Source organism: Acinonyx jubatus, chromosome A2, assembly GCF_027475565.1.
Source record: "Acinonyx jubatus isolate Ajub_Pintada_27869175 chromosome A2, VMU_Ajub_asm_v1.0, whole genome shotgun sequence".
NCBI classification, from domain to species: domain Eukaryota; kingdom Metazoa; phylum Chordata; class Mammalia; order Carnivora; family Felidae; genus Acinonyx; species Acinonyx jubatus.
This window is the reverse complement of record NC_069383.1, coordinates 72,499,980-72,514,548: the sequence shown is the minus strand read 5'-3', so window position 1 is coordinate 72,514,548 and position 14,569 is coordinate 72,499,980. Positions and strand designations below refer to the sequence as shown.

At 36.2% G+C, this 14,569-nt stretch overlaps 1 protein-coding gene across 1 annotated transcript in view; it reads right to left on the bottom strand.

Moving 5' to 3' along the window:
• The window catches only part of LOC106969977 (lanosterol 14-alpha demethylase), a 43,925-nt gene that overhangs the window by 25,737 nt on the left and 3,619 nt on the right, over positions 1 to 14,569 (bottom strand). Inside the window, exon 2 of the mRNA XM_053218470.1 lies at positions 3,006 to 3,142. The gene's annotated coding sequence lies outside the window, so the exon portion shown is untranslated. The remainder of the gene's footprint in view (positions 1 to 3,005; positions 3,143 to 14,569) is intronic.

Genomic DNA, 14,569 nt, shown 5'->3' with positions numbered 1-14,569 from the left:
TGTTGGAAGTCTTAGCCTCAGCGATCAGACAACACAAAAGAATAAAAGCATCCAAATCAGCCAGGAGGAAGTCAGACTTTCACTCCTTGCAGATGACATGACACTGTATGGAAAACCCAAAAGACTGCTACAACCAAAACACCAAAAACACCAAAAACTGCTACAACTGATCCATGAATTCAGCAAAGTTGCATGATATAAAATTAATGCACAGATATCAGATGCATCCCTATACACCAATAATGAAGCAACATAAAGAGAAATCAAGGCATTGATACCATTTACAGTTGCACCAAAAACCATAAAATACCTAGGAATAAACATAACCAAAGAGGTGAAAAATCTATACACTGAAAATTATAGAAAGTTTATGAAAGAAATTGAAGAAGGCACAAAAAATGGAAAAATACTCCATAATCCTGGATTGGAAGAATAAACATTGTTAAAACATCGATACTACCTAAAGAAATCTACATATTCCATGCAATACCTATCAAAATAACACCAGCATTCTTCACAGAGCTAGAACAAACAAGCCTAAAATTTGTATGGAACCAGAAAAGACCCCAAGTAGCCAAAGCAATCTTGAAAAAGAAAACCGAAGCTGGAAGCATCACGCTCCTGAACTTCAAGACTTATTACAAAGCTGTAATCATCAAGACAGTATGGTACTGGCACACAAACAGACACTCAGATCAATGGAACAGAATAAAGAACCTAGAAAAGGACCCACAAGCATATGGCCAACTAATCTCTAACAAAGCAGGAAAGAATATCCAGTGGAATAAAGACAGCCTCTTCAGCAAACGGTGCTGGGAAAACTGGACAGCGACATGCAGAAAAATGACCTGGGCCACTTTCTTACACCATACACAAAAATAAACTCAAGATAGATGAAAAGAAGTCATCAAAATCATAGAGGAGAAAGCAGACAAAAACTCTTTGAATTTGGCCACAGCAACTTCTTACTCAACACGTCTGCGGAGGCAAGGAAAACGAAAGGAAAAATGAACAATTGGGACCTCATCAAAATAAAAAGCTTCTGCACAGCAAAGGAAACAATCAGCAAAACTAAAAGGCAACCGACAGAATGGGAGAAGATATTTGCAAATGACAGATCAGATAAAGGGTTAGTATCCAAAATCTATAAAGAACTTATCAAACTCAACACCCAAAAAACAAATAATCCAGAGAAGAGATGGGCAAAAGACATGAATAGACACTTCTCCAAAGAAGACATCCAGATGGCCAACCGACACATGAAAAATTGCTCAACATCACTCCTCATCAGAATTGAGAGGAGGAAATATAAATCAAAACCACAATGAGATACCAACTCAACCTGTCAGAATGGCTAATCTTAACAACTCAGGCAACAACAGGTGTTGGCGAGGATGCAGAGAAAGAGGATCTCTTTTGCACAGCTGGTGGGAATGCAAACTGGTGCAGCCACTCTGGAAAACAGTATGGAGGTTCCTCAAAAAATTAAAAATAGAACTACCCTACAATCCAGCAATTGCACTACTAGGTATTTATCCAAGAGATACAGGTGTGCTGTTTCGAAAGGGCACATGTACCCCAATGTTTATAGTAGTAATATCGACATAGCCAAACTATGGAAAGAGCCCAAATGTCCATCGATGGATGAATGGATAAAGAAGATGTGGTATATATATACAATGGAGTATTAAACAGCAGTCAAAAAGAATGAAATCTTGCAATTTACAACTACATGGATGGAACTGGAGGGTATTATGCTAAGTGAAATTAGTGAGAGAAAGACAAATATCATATGACTTCACTCATATGAGGACTTTTAAGACACAGAACAGATGTACACAAGGGAAGGGAAACAAAAATAATATAAAAACAGGGAGGGGGACAAAACATAAGAGACTCTTATTTATTCTTGAGGGGGAGAGAGCCAGAGTGAGTGGGGGAGGGGCAGAGAGAGAGGGAGTCACAAAATCCAAAACAGGTTCCAGGCTCTGAGCTGTCAGCACAGAGCCTGATGTGGGGCTCAAACCCACAAGCTGTGAGATCATGACCTGAGCTGAAGTCAGACGCTTACCCAACTGAGCCATCCAGGCACCCCAAGAGACTCCTAAATATAGAGAACAGAGGGTTACTGGAGGGGTTGTGGGAGGGGGGATGAGCTAAGTGGATAAGGGGCATTAAGGAATCTACTCCTGAAATCATTGTTGCACTATATGCTAACTCACTTGGGTGTAAATTAAAAAAAAATTTTTTTTAATTAAAAAAGGGGTGCCTGGTAGACTCAGTTGGTTAAGTGTCTGACTCTTGGTTTTGGCTCAGATCATGATCTCGTGGTTTTGTGAGTTCAAGCCCTGCATCAGGCTGAGCTGGCAGCCCAGAGCCTGCTTGGGATTCTCTCTCTCCCGCTCTGCCCCTTCCCCACTCACGCTGCCTCTGTGTCTCTCAAAATAAATAAATAAACTTAAAAACTTTTTTTAAAAAATTTTTTAAAAATGACCTAAACTGATTATCAGACATTTATAAGCTTTATTTATCCCATGTAGTGTGGAGACTCATATTTTTCACTACAGAAATATGGTTTGATAATGGTACCCTGGTATCCCAGGTTCTGCCGAAGGTATTAAATGTGCAGAATTTGTATGTCTTTCATTTTTAAGATGTGAAAAACTCAGATGGCAAAAATAATCTATTTTGGGGGTCTCAGATACAGATCATGGACTTGTAATTCCTTCTCTATGTGATTTGACAAGAAATTTCTCAGTTTATTTCCTAGTTTCAAGAAGAACCCTTCCTGTATGCACAGGAATATTGTCTCAGATTTCAACTCCTCTCCCCAGGACCATATTACCAGAATGCATCACACCAGGCCTAATATCGTCTTAAGAAATACATAAATATAATGAAAGAAGTGGCTATTTTCTAAAGCACATAATTCAAAATATGAGGGTTTTTTTTTTTTGTTTTTTTTGGTTTTTTTTGGCTTAGGCAACAGAATTTAATATTCTCACAGTTCTGGAGGTTGGAATTCCCAGATCAAGGTGCTAGCTGATTCAGTTCCTAACAAGAGCTCTTTCCTGGCTTATAGACAGTCATCTTCTCGCTGTGTCCTTACATGGTGGAGAGAACTCTGATGTCTCTTCCTCTTCTTATATGGATGACACCACATAAAACAAACAAAAAACAACAAACAAACAAACAAAAAGGATGACATCAGCCTTGGATTAGGGCCCCTCCGTTATGACCTATTTTAACCTTTATCAGTTCCTTACAGGCCCTATCTCTGCATATAGTCACATAGGAGTTAAGGGCTTCAACATATGAATTTTGTCTTCATTACTGTACCTTTCTTATAAGTTTGAAATTGGGAAATATGAGTTTTCCAGCTTGGTTATTAATTTTTAGGACTGTTTTGGTTTTTCTGTGTCCCTCAAATTTTTATATGAATTTTAGGATCAGCTTATCAATTTCTTTAAAAAAAGCCAGCTATCCTTTGATAGGGATTACATTGAATCTGTGGATCAGTTTGGGGAGTATTACCATCTTAACAACATGAAGTCTTATAATCCATGAACAGCGATGTCTTTCCATTTATTTAAGTCTTCTTTAATTTCATTGAATGATGTAAAGTGTTCTGTTCATCAGCCTTCCATTTCTCTTGTTAAATGCATTTTTAAGTATTTTATTTGTATGACATTATACATGGATACATGGTGTTATACATGGGATAATTTTTCTCTTTTTTTTCTTGTTCTTTTTCTTTCTTTCTCTTTTTTTTTTTTTTTTGAGAGAGAGAGAGAGAGAGAGAGAGAGAGAGAGCAAGCCCATGCATGCCAGTAGGGTAGGGGCAGAGGGAAGGAGAGAAAATCTTAAAGCAAACTGCATGCCCAGCACAGAGCTGACACAAGGCTCAATCTCAGGACCAACCATGAGATCATGACCTGAGCCAAAATCAAGAGTCAGACACAACTGAGACACCCAGGCACCCCACATAGGATAATTTTCTTAATTGCATTTTAGATTGTTCATTATAACTGCATAGAATTACAGTTGCTTTTTGTAAATTGATCTTGTATCCTGCTACCTTACTGAACTCACTTACTAGTTCTAATAGGTTTTCAGTAGTTCATTGGGATTTTCTATATACAAGATTATGTCATCTGCATATATAATTTTATTTTTTCCTTTCCAGTATGATTTCTTTCGTTTTTTTTGTTTTGTTTTTGTTTTTGTTTTTGTTTTTGTTTTTGCCTAATTGTCATGGCTTGAAACTCCAGCACAATGTTGAATAGAAATGGTAAGAACAGACACCCCTGATGATGCTGGCTGTGAGTTTTTTGGTAGATACTCTTTATCAGATTGAGTTAATTCCCTTCTATTATTAGTTTGTTCAGTGTTTTTATCTTGCAGGGGTGTTGCATTTTTTTGAAATGCCTTTTCTATGTCTACTGAGCTGATCATGTGGTTTTTGTCCTTATTAATATATCATATTGCATTGATTTTCATTTGTTGAACCAACCTGGTCATGGTATATAATTATTTTTGTATGTTGCTGGATTTGATTTGCTTGTATTTTGATGAGGATCTTTGCATCTGTATTCATAAGGAATATTGACTGCCCTTTTCTTAGGATGTCTTTGTTTGGTTTTGGTATCAGGATAATACTGGCCTCATAGAGGCCATTTGGATCTAATAATTTAATTTGCTGTTTTTTGTTTTGATTATTGTAGGCTTTCTGTGCTGAGGATCAGCCTAAGGTTTAAACTTAATGTCTTTTCTGAGTCTTTCCTTGGGGGTTGCTCACTTTCTGATTTTCCTTGTATGTGCAATTGTTTTTGAATGTCCTGGTCTTTAATGTCTGGCTCCCAAAAGAGGAAAAAGAAAAATGAAGGGAGAAGGGAAGGGCACTAGCCCTTTAAATCCCAGAGAAGTCACTTCAGCCTGAGGGGGAGGGTCTTGCAATATCTAGGAGAGGTGCAATAATGGTCACCTATTTATTGACTACACCTCTCTATTTAGAAGCAGCAGTCAGCCAGAAGAGCTCAGATATCTAATATTTGGAGGACAGGGTCCTTTTTTTGCCCATTCTGGCTCCTGCAGGTTGTGTGCAGACTGCTCCTGGAACATGTGCACAACTGCCTGCGAGGGGATTGGGATGGGGAATGGTAAATACACAGGCTATTTGATTTTATTTTAATTCCAGTATAATTAACATATTATATTAGCTTAAGGTATACAATATAATTATTCAACAATTCTATAAATTAGTCACTGTTCATCAAGATAAGTGTACTTTTATTCCCCTTCATCTATTTCACCCATATATATATATATATATATATGGTATATATACCATGCATATATATATACCATATATGGTATATATATATACCATACATATATGGTGGTAATATATATGGTATATATGGTATCCATATCCTTGCCAATGCTGGTTGTTTCTTGTGTTTTTTATTTTAGCCATCCTGACAGGTCTGAAGTGATATCTCATTGTGGTTTTGATTTGCATTTCCCTAATGATTAGCGATGTTGAGCATTGTTTCATGTGTTTGTTGGCCATGTGTATTCATGTCTTCTGCCCATTTTCTAATTGGATTGTTAGTTTTTTTGGTGTTGGGTTGCATCAGTTCTTTGTACATTTTGGATACTAATCTTTCATTGGATGTGTCATTTGCAAATATCTTCTCCCATTTAGTAGGTTGTCTTTTAGTTTTGTTGATATTTCATTGACTGTGCAGAAACTTTCTATTTTGATGTAGTCCTATTAGTTTATTTTTGCTTTTATTTCCCTTTTCTCAGGAGACACATCTGGAAAAATATTATACTGGCCAATGTCAGAGAAATTACTGCCTGTGCTCTCTTCTAGAATTTTTATACTTTCAGATCTCACATTTAGGTCTTAAATCCATTTTTAGTTTATTTTTGTGTATAGTGTAACAAAGTGGTCCTGTTTCATTCTTTTGCATCTAAATGTCCTGTTTTCCCAACACCACTTATTGAAGAGACATTCTTTTTCCCATTAGATATTTTTGCTTTCTTTGTCAAAGATTAATTGACCATATAATTGTGGGTTCATGTCTGGGTTCTCTATTCTGTTCCATTGATATGTGTATCTATTTTTGTGCTACTAACATACTCTTTTGATTACTACAGCCTTGTAGTATATCTTGAAATCTGGGATTGTGATACCTCCAGTTTTGTTTTTCTTTTTCAAGATTGCTTAGGTATTCAGGGTCTTTTGTAGTTCCATACAAATTTTTGGATTGTTTGTTCTAGTTCTGTGAAAAAGGTATTTTGATAGGGATTACATTAAATCTGTAGATTGCTGTGGATAGTATGGACATTTTAACAGTATTTCTTCTTCCAATCCATGAGCATAGAATATCTTTCCATTTGTTTGTGTGATCTTCAATTTCTTTCATCAGTGTTTCATAGTTTTCAGAGTACAGGTCTTTCACCTCCCTAAGTTTATTCCTAGTTATTATTTTTGATGTAACTGCAAATGAGATTGTTTTCTTGATTTTTCTTTTTGCTGTTTCATTATTAGTGTATAGAAATGCAACGAATTTCTGTATATTTTGTATCCAGCAATTTTATTGAATTCATTTATCAGTTCTGATTGTTTTTTGGGGCAGTCCTTAGGCTTTTCTATATGTAGTATCATATCATCTGCAGATAGTGAAAGTTTTACTTTTTCCTTACCAATTTGAATGCCTTTTATTTCTTTTTCTTGTCTGATTGCTATGGCTAGGACTTCCAGTACTATGTTGAATAGAAGTGGTAAGAGTGGACATCCTTGTCTTGTTCCTGACCTTACAGGAAAATCTCTCAGTTTTCACCATTGAGTGTGATGTTAGCTGTGGGTTTTTCATATATGCCTTTATTATGTTAAGTATGTTTTATCTAAACCTACTTTATTAAGAGTTTTTATCATGAATAGGATGCTGCACTTTGTCAAATGCTCTTCCTACATATATTGAAATCATCATATAATTTTTATTCTTTCTCTTATTGATGTGATGCCTCATATTGATTGATTTACAAATATTGAAACATCCTTGCATCCCAGGAATAAGTCCCAATTGGTCACAGTGAATGATTTTTTAATGTATTATTGGATTCAATTTGCTACTATTTTGTTGAAGATTTTTGCACTTATGTCCATCATAGATACTGGCTATAGTTCTGTTTTTTGTAGTGTCTTTATCTGGTTTTGGTATCAGGGTAATGCTGGCCTCAATACATAGGCAGTTTTAAAAGCTAACATATTATAAATTTGGTTTGTAACTCTATATTTTTCTATATATTTAAGACATTAATGCCTTTAAAAGAATTATTAATTTATGTTTGGGGCACACATTGTATAATTTTGTGACATAACAACCAAAGGGACAGAGCTGTAAAGAAGCAGAGTTTTGTATGTTATTGAAATTAAGGTTGCATAAATTCAAATTAGTGTTACAACTTCGGCATGTTAAATGTAATCCCCATGGTAACCACAGAGAAAAAATAGCTATGAAATACACATGAAAGTAAATAAGAAGGGAATTTAAAGAGTTCACTGCAAAAAAAAAAAAAAAATCGGCCAAGCACAAAAGAAGACTGCAAGGCAGGTAATGAAGGTCAAAAATGTTATATGGCATATAGAAAACATACAGCACAAGGACAGAAGTTAAATCCTCCATCAGTAATTACTTTAACTATAAATGAATAAGAGAGTCACAAAAACACAAAAACATATGATTCCACTTATATGAAGTACTTAGTGTAGTCAGAATCCTAGAGACAGAAAGAATGGTGGTTGTCGGGACTGGAGGGAAGGAGAAATGGGGAGTTATTGTTTAATTAGAGTTTCAGTTTTGTAAGACAAAAGTCATGGAGATGATGGTAATGATAATTGCATAACATTATAAATATATTTAACAGCATACTTAAAAATAACTAAGATAGTAAATTTTGTTGTGTATTTTACTGCAATAAAAATTTTGAGGGGCGCCTGGGTGGCTCAGTCAGTTGATTGTCCGACTTCAGCTCAGGTCATGATCTTGCACTCCATGAGTTCAAGCCCCGTGTCGGGCCCTGTACTGACAGCTCAGAGCCTGGAGCCTGTTTCAGATTCTGTGTCTCCCTCTCTCTCTGCCCCTCTCCTGCTCATGCTCTCTCTCAATGTCAAAAATGAATAAATGTTAAAAAAATTTTTTTAAATAAATACAAAAAATTTTTGAAAAAAAAATGTTTAATGCAGCAATGGCTATGAAAGCCAAGTATTGGAAGCAACCTAAATGTCAACTGCCTAACATTTTTAGATCAAGACGATCCTTGAATAAGATGGGTTTGAACTGCGTGGGTCCACTTATATATAGATTTTTTTTGATAAATACAGTACTGAAAATGTATTTTCTATTCTTTATGATTTTCTTAATAACATTTTATTTTCTCCTAGTTTACTTTATTGTAAGAATACAATACATAGTACCTATAACATACAAAATATGTGTTACTCAACTGTTTATGTTATTGGTAAGGCTCCTGCTCAACAGTAGGCTACTAGTAGTTAAGGTTTGGGGGAGTCAAAGTTATATAAAGGGACTCCTGGGTGGCTCAGTCATTCAAGTGTCCGACTTTGGCTCAGGTCATGATCTCACAGTTTGTGAGTTCGAGCCCCACGTCAGGCTCTGTGCTGACAGCATGGAGCCTGGAGCCTGCTTCGTATTCTGTGTCTCCCTCTCTCTGCCTCTCCCCTGTTTGTGCTCTGTCTCTCTGTCTCTCTCTCCCAAAAATATAAGCATTAAAAATATTTTTTAATTAAAAAAAGTTATATACAGATTTACAACTGCCTGGAGGGTCAGTGTTCCAACTTCGCATTGTTCAAGGGTCAACTGTACTTTATTACTATATTTCATAACGGAACATTAAACAACAGATGGAATGCTTACCAAAATATAATTATGAAGATCATATAGAAAAGTGGGGAAATGTGAAATTTTAATATATATTAATAGTTGCTAATTACAAAAACATATGTGCTAGAAATTGTTTTTTTTTTTTTTGCATTTAATCCATTATATACACTAAATCTTCACCACAGCATGACACTTTAGGAATTTTTTTTATCAGAAGAGAAAATCAAGAGGGGTGCCTGGGTGGCTTAGTCGGTTAAGCAGCCGACTTCGGCTCAGATCATGGTCTCACAGTTTGTGATTTCAAGCCTGCGTCGGGCCCTATACTGACAGTTCAGAGCCTGGAGCCTGCGTTGGATTCTGTGTCTCCTTCTCTCTCTGCCCCTCCCCTGCTCATGATCACTCTCTCTCTCTCTCTCTTTCAAAAACAAATAAACATTAAAAAAAATTTTTTTTAAAAAGAGAAAATCAAGGGACAGATTAAATGACTTTCACAAGACCAAGGAGTTAATTAGGGATGCAAAATAGTTTGGTTCCAAAGTCCAGTATTTTACTGTACTGCTATTATGTAAAACAAACTATATGCATATGTTATAAACTCGAAGGTAAAAGATAACATGCAAACATTAAATTGGCTATGTTAAGAGAATAGGATCATGTGACTTAATTTTTACTCTTTAAAAAAAATTTCTTTTAATGTTTTTATTTATTTTTGAGAGAGCAAGAGAGACAGACAGAGGATGAGTGGGGGAGGGGCGGAAAGAGGGAGACAGAATCTGAAGAAGGCTCCAGGTTCTGACCTGTCAACACAGAGCCCAATGCAGGGCTCGAACTCCAAGATCTTGACCTGAGCTGAAGTCAGATGCTTAACTGACTGAGTCACCCAGGTGACCCCATTTTTACCCTTTTTGTAACATGTACTCATTGAGAAAAAAGTGGAAAATACAAATGAGCAAAAAGACAATTAAAGTTAACTGTCATCTCAGTCCCCCTAGATTTAATCACTGTTACGTTGTTTCCTATTTAAAAACTTCTTTTACTGTTATTTCACCATGTTTTCTAATTAGAATAATAAAATAGATGCATACTACACATGATAATAAGCCAAGGTAAACAGTGGAAAATTCAGTTATAGTTTCCTCAAGGAGCATAATAGACAGTCATAAAGATTAACAGGGCTTACAATGTTTAAATGTTAAACAGAACTCTATTAATAGCTGGTATTTATTAATCATCTATATGTGAAGCACTTTTCTTTTTTTTAATTTTATTTAATGCTTATTCATTTTTGAAAGAGAGAGACAGAGCACAAGCAGGGGTGGGGCGGACAGAGAGGGGGACACAGAATCTGAGGCAGGCTCCAGGCTCTGAGCTGTAAGCACAAAGCCTGACACTGGTCTTGAACTCATGAACCGCGAGATCATGACCTGAGCCGAAGTTGGACACTCAACCGACTGAGCCACCCAGGCACCCCATTGAAGCACCTTTCTTTTGATGACTCTAGAGAAAGTTTCAGCCGCCTCTCAGTTTTTCTAATCCCTCCTTTAATTCTGCCAATAAGGAGGAATGCTAATATAAATGAAAAGGAAGGTAAGGGTATTTACTGAATCATAAAACGCTTACAAATTTCTCTTCCAAGACTTTGGCACGAGGACAGTCCTGCATCTGCTCTTGCTTAGGCTACTCCTATGGTTAGGGTAGGTTAACTGCTACAACAAAACACCCCAAAACCTCAGACTCTCAGTAAGTTTCTCACTTATGTAACAGTACAAAATAGCCATGCCTACTGGAGGAGCTGTGTTACAAAACAGGACTTCCAGTTAGGGAATGGAATGTCTGTTTAGAAGCTAGGTCTGGAAACAGCTTAATCATTTCTGCCTGTTTCATTAGTGAGAATTCAATCACAGTAGACCCACATAACCACAGGGGATGTTTAGAAATGTAGTCTCATAGCATGCCAAGAAGGAAAAGAAAATGGGGTTTGTTGTAGTGGTAAGTGGTAACAGTAACCACATATGTCTTAGGCTGGCCTGGGAGGAGTGGATGGATTATGCTATGTTCTAGGTTTAGGATGAAAAATTTCCTTTTGCTGGTATTCTTTAAATTTGTCTTTCTTCATCATCAGAACTTGAAAATAAGGTTAGGGATAAAAGAAACTACTCACTTGTTTTGTTTATAATCCACTAAAATATATCAGTCCAAGATGTAGGCTCAGTACAAACCAAGCTAATTGGATTCCTTTTCTAGAATATCTAGATACAAAGAAATAAATCAACTTTTTTTTAATGAGCTACCAAAAGGATGTCTCTGTGACATCCTTTGTCACAGAGAAGAGCCTGAGAAAATGAGGCTAAAACATAGACTGAGTCAAACGAAAAGCAAAGAATCCTGATACTGCTCAGTTTCTCATGTAGTCGTGAAATAAAAATAGAAGGCGCTCTTTCTCATTCTTTAGGGAAAAAATATTTTAAAAAAAAATTAACTTTCTCTTTAAGAATGAAAGTTAGCTTCTTACCACTAAAATTTGTTAGCTAGATAGAAAGCCAAAAGAAACACATTTTTGTTTAACAACTTACTTTTCACAAGATAAAAATTTTCTTTGTGAAAATAAAGTTACTAGTTTACTTTTCTGTTACACAAATGAAGACTTTAAAGATTTTATTGCTTCAAATGTTTGTGAAAAATTATTTACCTAATTTAAAAAGTCACAAAATAATAATTCTGAAAATTAGATAGTTTTACATTGTATCTGTTTGTGTAAATTATGCAACAATAAGCCTCAGCTTTTTTTTTAATGCGTTGAACTCTAGAAACTACAGTTTTAACTATTTTGTTCTCTTCCTACTACAAGTAAAAATTTAATGAAATGATTTTAAACAGTTTTTGCCCCTAGAACCCGAACACAATGCAATGCGTTTTGTTTCATTAAACTTTTCTTCCTCACAGTTAACTCAAAGTTAGTTTCACCTAGGTCTTCTCTGGCTTCAGTTACATGAGCAAGGTTTTTGTTTTTGTGGTTTTGTGTTGTTGTTGTTGTTGTTGTTGTTGTTGTTGTTGTTGTGTTTAGGTTAAGTAGATAAGGTTTCTGTCCTTTGCAATGGAAAGAATTTTGACAAAACAGCACTTGCTTGATCTCATTCTCCATTCATAGGGCCTTCTTCAAGTCATCAGAGGGTCACTGGGACAAAGCAGGATTCTAGATGTTGAGTCTCAGACAAGCAGCATCACCCAATTTCAAAATGACTGGCAGCCTTTTTTTTTTAATCCCCACAATAATCCTGCAAAATATTGTTACCCCATATAGTATTCTTAATGCCCTCCTCAAATCTCCTAGATATGTCCTATTCATGTTATAGATAATGTTGTCCTAATGTATGTACCTGTAACTTTCCAACTTAACAGCTTTCTCTTGGCTAGCCTGGGTAGGCCAGAAGTGCTGTGGAATCCCTAGAAGTAGCCCCTCAGCCATGATGAAAGAGAGTTAAGAAATAAGTACCATTCTGTACTCATACAACCATTCTGTTTTTCACTTTCAGTATTCAATAAGTTACATGAGATATTTAACACTTTGTTATAAAATAGGCTTTGTGTTAGATGATTTTGCCCAACTGTAGGCTAATGTAAGTATTCTGTGCACATTTGAGGTAGGCTAGGGTAAACTATGATGTTCAGTAGATTAGCTGTGTTAACTACTTCTTTTAAATTAAATTTTTAATTTTAATTCCAGTATTGTTAACATACAGTGTTATATTAGTTTCAGGTGTGAAGTATAGTGATTCAACAATTCTGTTCATTACTCAGTGCTCTTCATAATAAGTGAATCCCCATCAGTTATTTTACTGATCCCTCACCCAACTCCCCTCTGGTAACCATCAGTCTGTTTCTTGGTGGGGATGGGGGGAGAAAAGAGTCTGTTTCTTGGTCTGTCTCTCTTTTGTCCTTTACTCATTTAGTTTCTTAAATTCCACATATGAGCAAAATTATAGGGTATTTGCCTTTCTCCGATTTATTTAGCTTAGCATTATGCTCTCTATCTCCATCCATGTTGTTGCAAATGATAAGATTTCATTCTTATTGGGGTGCCTGGGTGGCTCAGTCGGCTGGGCATCCAACTCTTGATGTCTCCTCAGGTCATAATCCCAGCGTCACGAGATCAAGGCCCACATTGGGCCCCACCCTGAGTATGGAGCCTGCTTGAGATTCTCTCTCTCTCCCTCTTTCCATCTTCCCCACTCATGCTCTTTCTCTCTCTCTCCAAACTAAAAAAAAAAAAATTAAGACTTTATTCTTTTTTATGGCTGAATAATATTTTATTGTGTATAGATACCACACCTTCCTTATCCATTCAACAAAACTAAAAGGCAGCCTACTGAATGGGAGAAGATATTTGCAAATGACATATCCAATAAAAAGTTAGTATTCAAAATATATAAAGAACTGATACAACTCAACATCCAAGTAAACAAATAAACCAGTTAAAAAATAGGTGGGAGACATGAACAGACATTTCTTGAAGGAAGACATACACATGGCCAGCAGACACATAAAATGATGCTCAACATCACTAACCATTGGGGAAATGCACATCAAAACTACAATGAGATATCACCTTATAACTGTCAGAATGACTAAATTAGAAACACAAGAAACAAGAGTTGGTGAAGATGTGGAGAAAAAGGAACCCTCTTGCACTGTTGGTAGGAATGAAAACTGGTGTAGCCACTGTGGAAAACAGTTTGGAGGTTCCTCAAAAAAATTAAAAAATAGAACTACCCCTTGATCCAGTAATCACACTACTCGGCATTTACCCAAAAAATGCAAAAACACTAATTCAAAGGGATGCATGCACTCTTACATTTATTGCAGCATTATATACAATAGCTAAATTTGGAAGCAGCCCAAATGTCCATCAATAAATGAATGGGTAAAGAAGATGTGGTATAAACTGCTTTTTGGATTTACGTTATTTTAAATTCATATTGGATTTATCGGGATGGGACCCTATTAAAAATTGAGGGAGATCTGTAGAGGATTACTGATCTTGGCTCTGGTTTATATTTAACAGAGCTCTCCCATTCCTAATGAAGAAACAGTAGGAATGGTACATGAATTTCAGTTTTTAAGCTAGCCTCTAAAACAAAATTGCCCTGCTTTCTAACTCCAATGAAAGTTACTAATGACCTTATTACCTATAAATCCTGGGTTGTATAAAAGCATTATATAACAAAGAATTAAAAAAAATTTTTTTTCTAATGTTTATTTATGAGAGAGAAGAGAGAGAGACAGAGTGCAAGTGGGAGAGGAGCAGAGAGAGAGAGAGAGACATAGAATCTGAAGCAGGCTCCAGGCCTGACGGCAGGGCTCGAACCCACGAACCATGAAATCATGACCTGAGCTAAAGTCCGGCACTTATCTGAGCCAACCAGGTGCCCCTATAACAAAGAATTTTTAAGTGGAATTATTTCTTTTTAAAAATCATTACCGAGGCATGTGGGTGGCTCAGTCAGTTAAGCGTCCAACTCTTGATTTTGGCTCAGATCATAATCTCACAATTTGTGGGATTGAGCCCCATGCTGGGCTCTTACTGACAGCACAGAGCCTGCTTGAGATTCTCTCTCTCCCTGTCTCTTTGCCCCTCCCCCGCTCTTTCTCAAAAT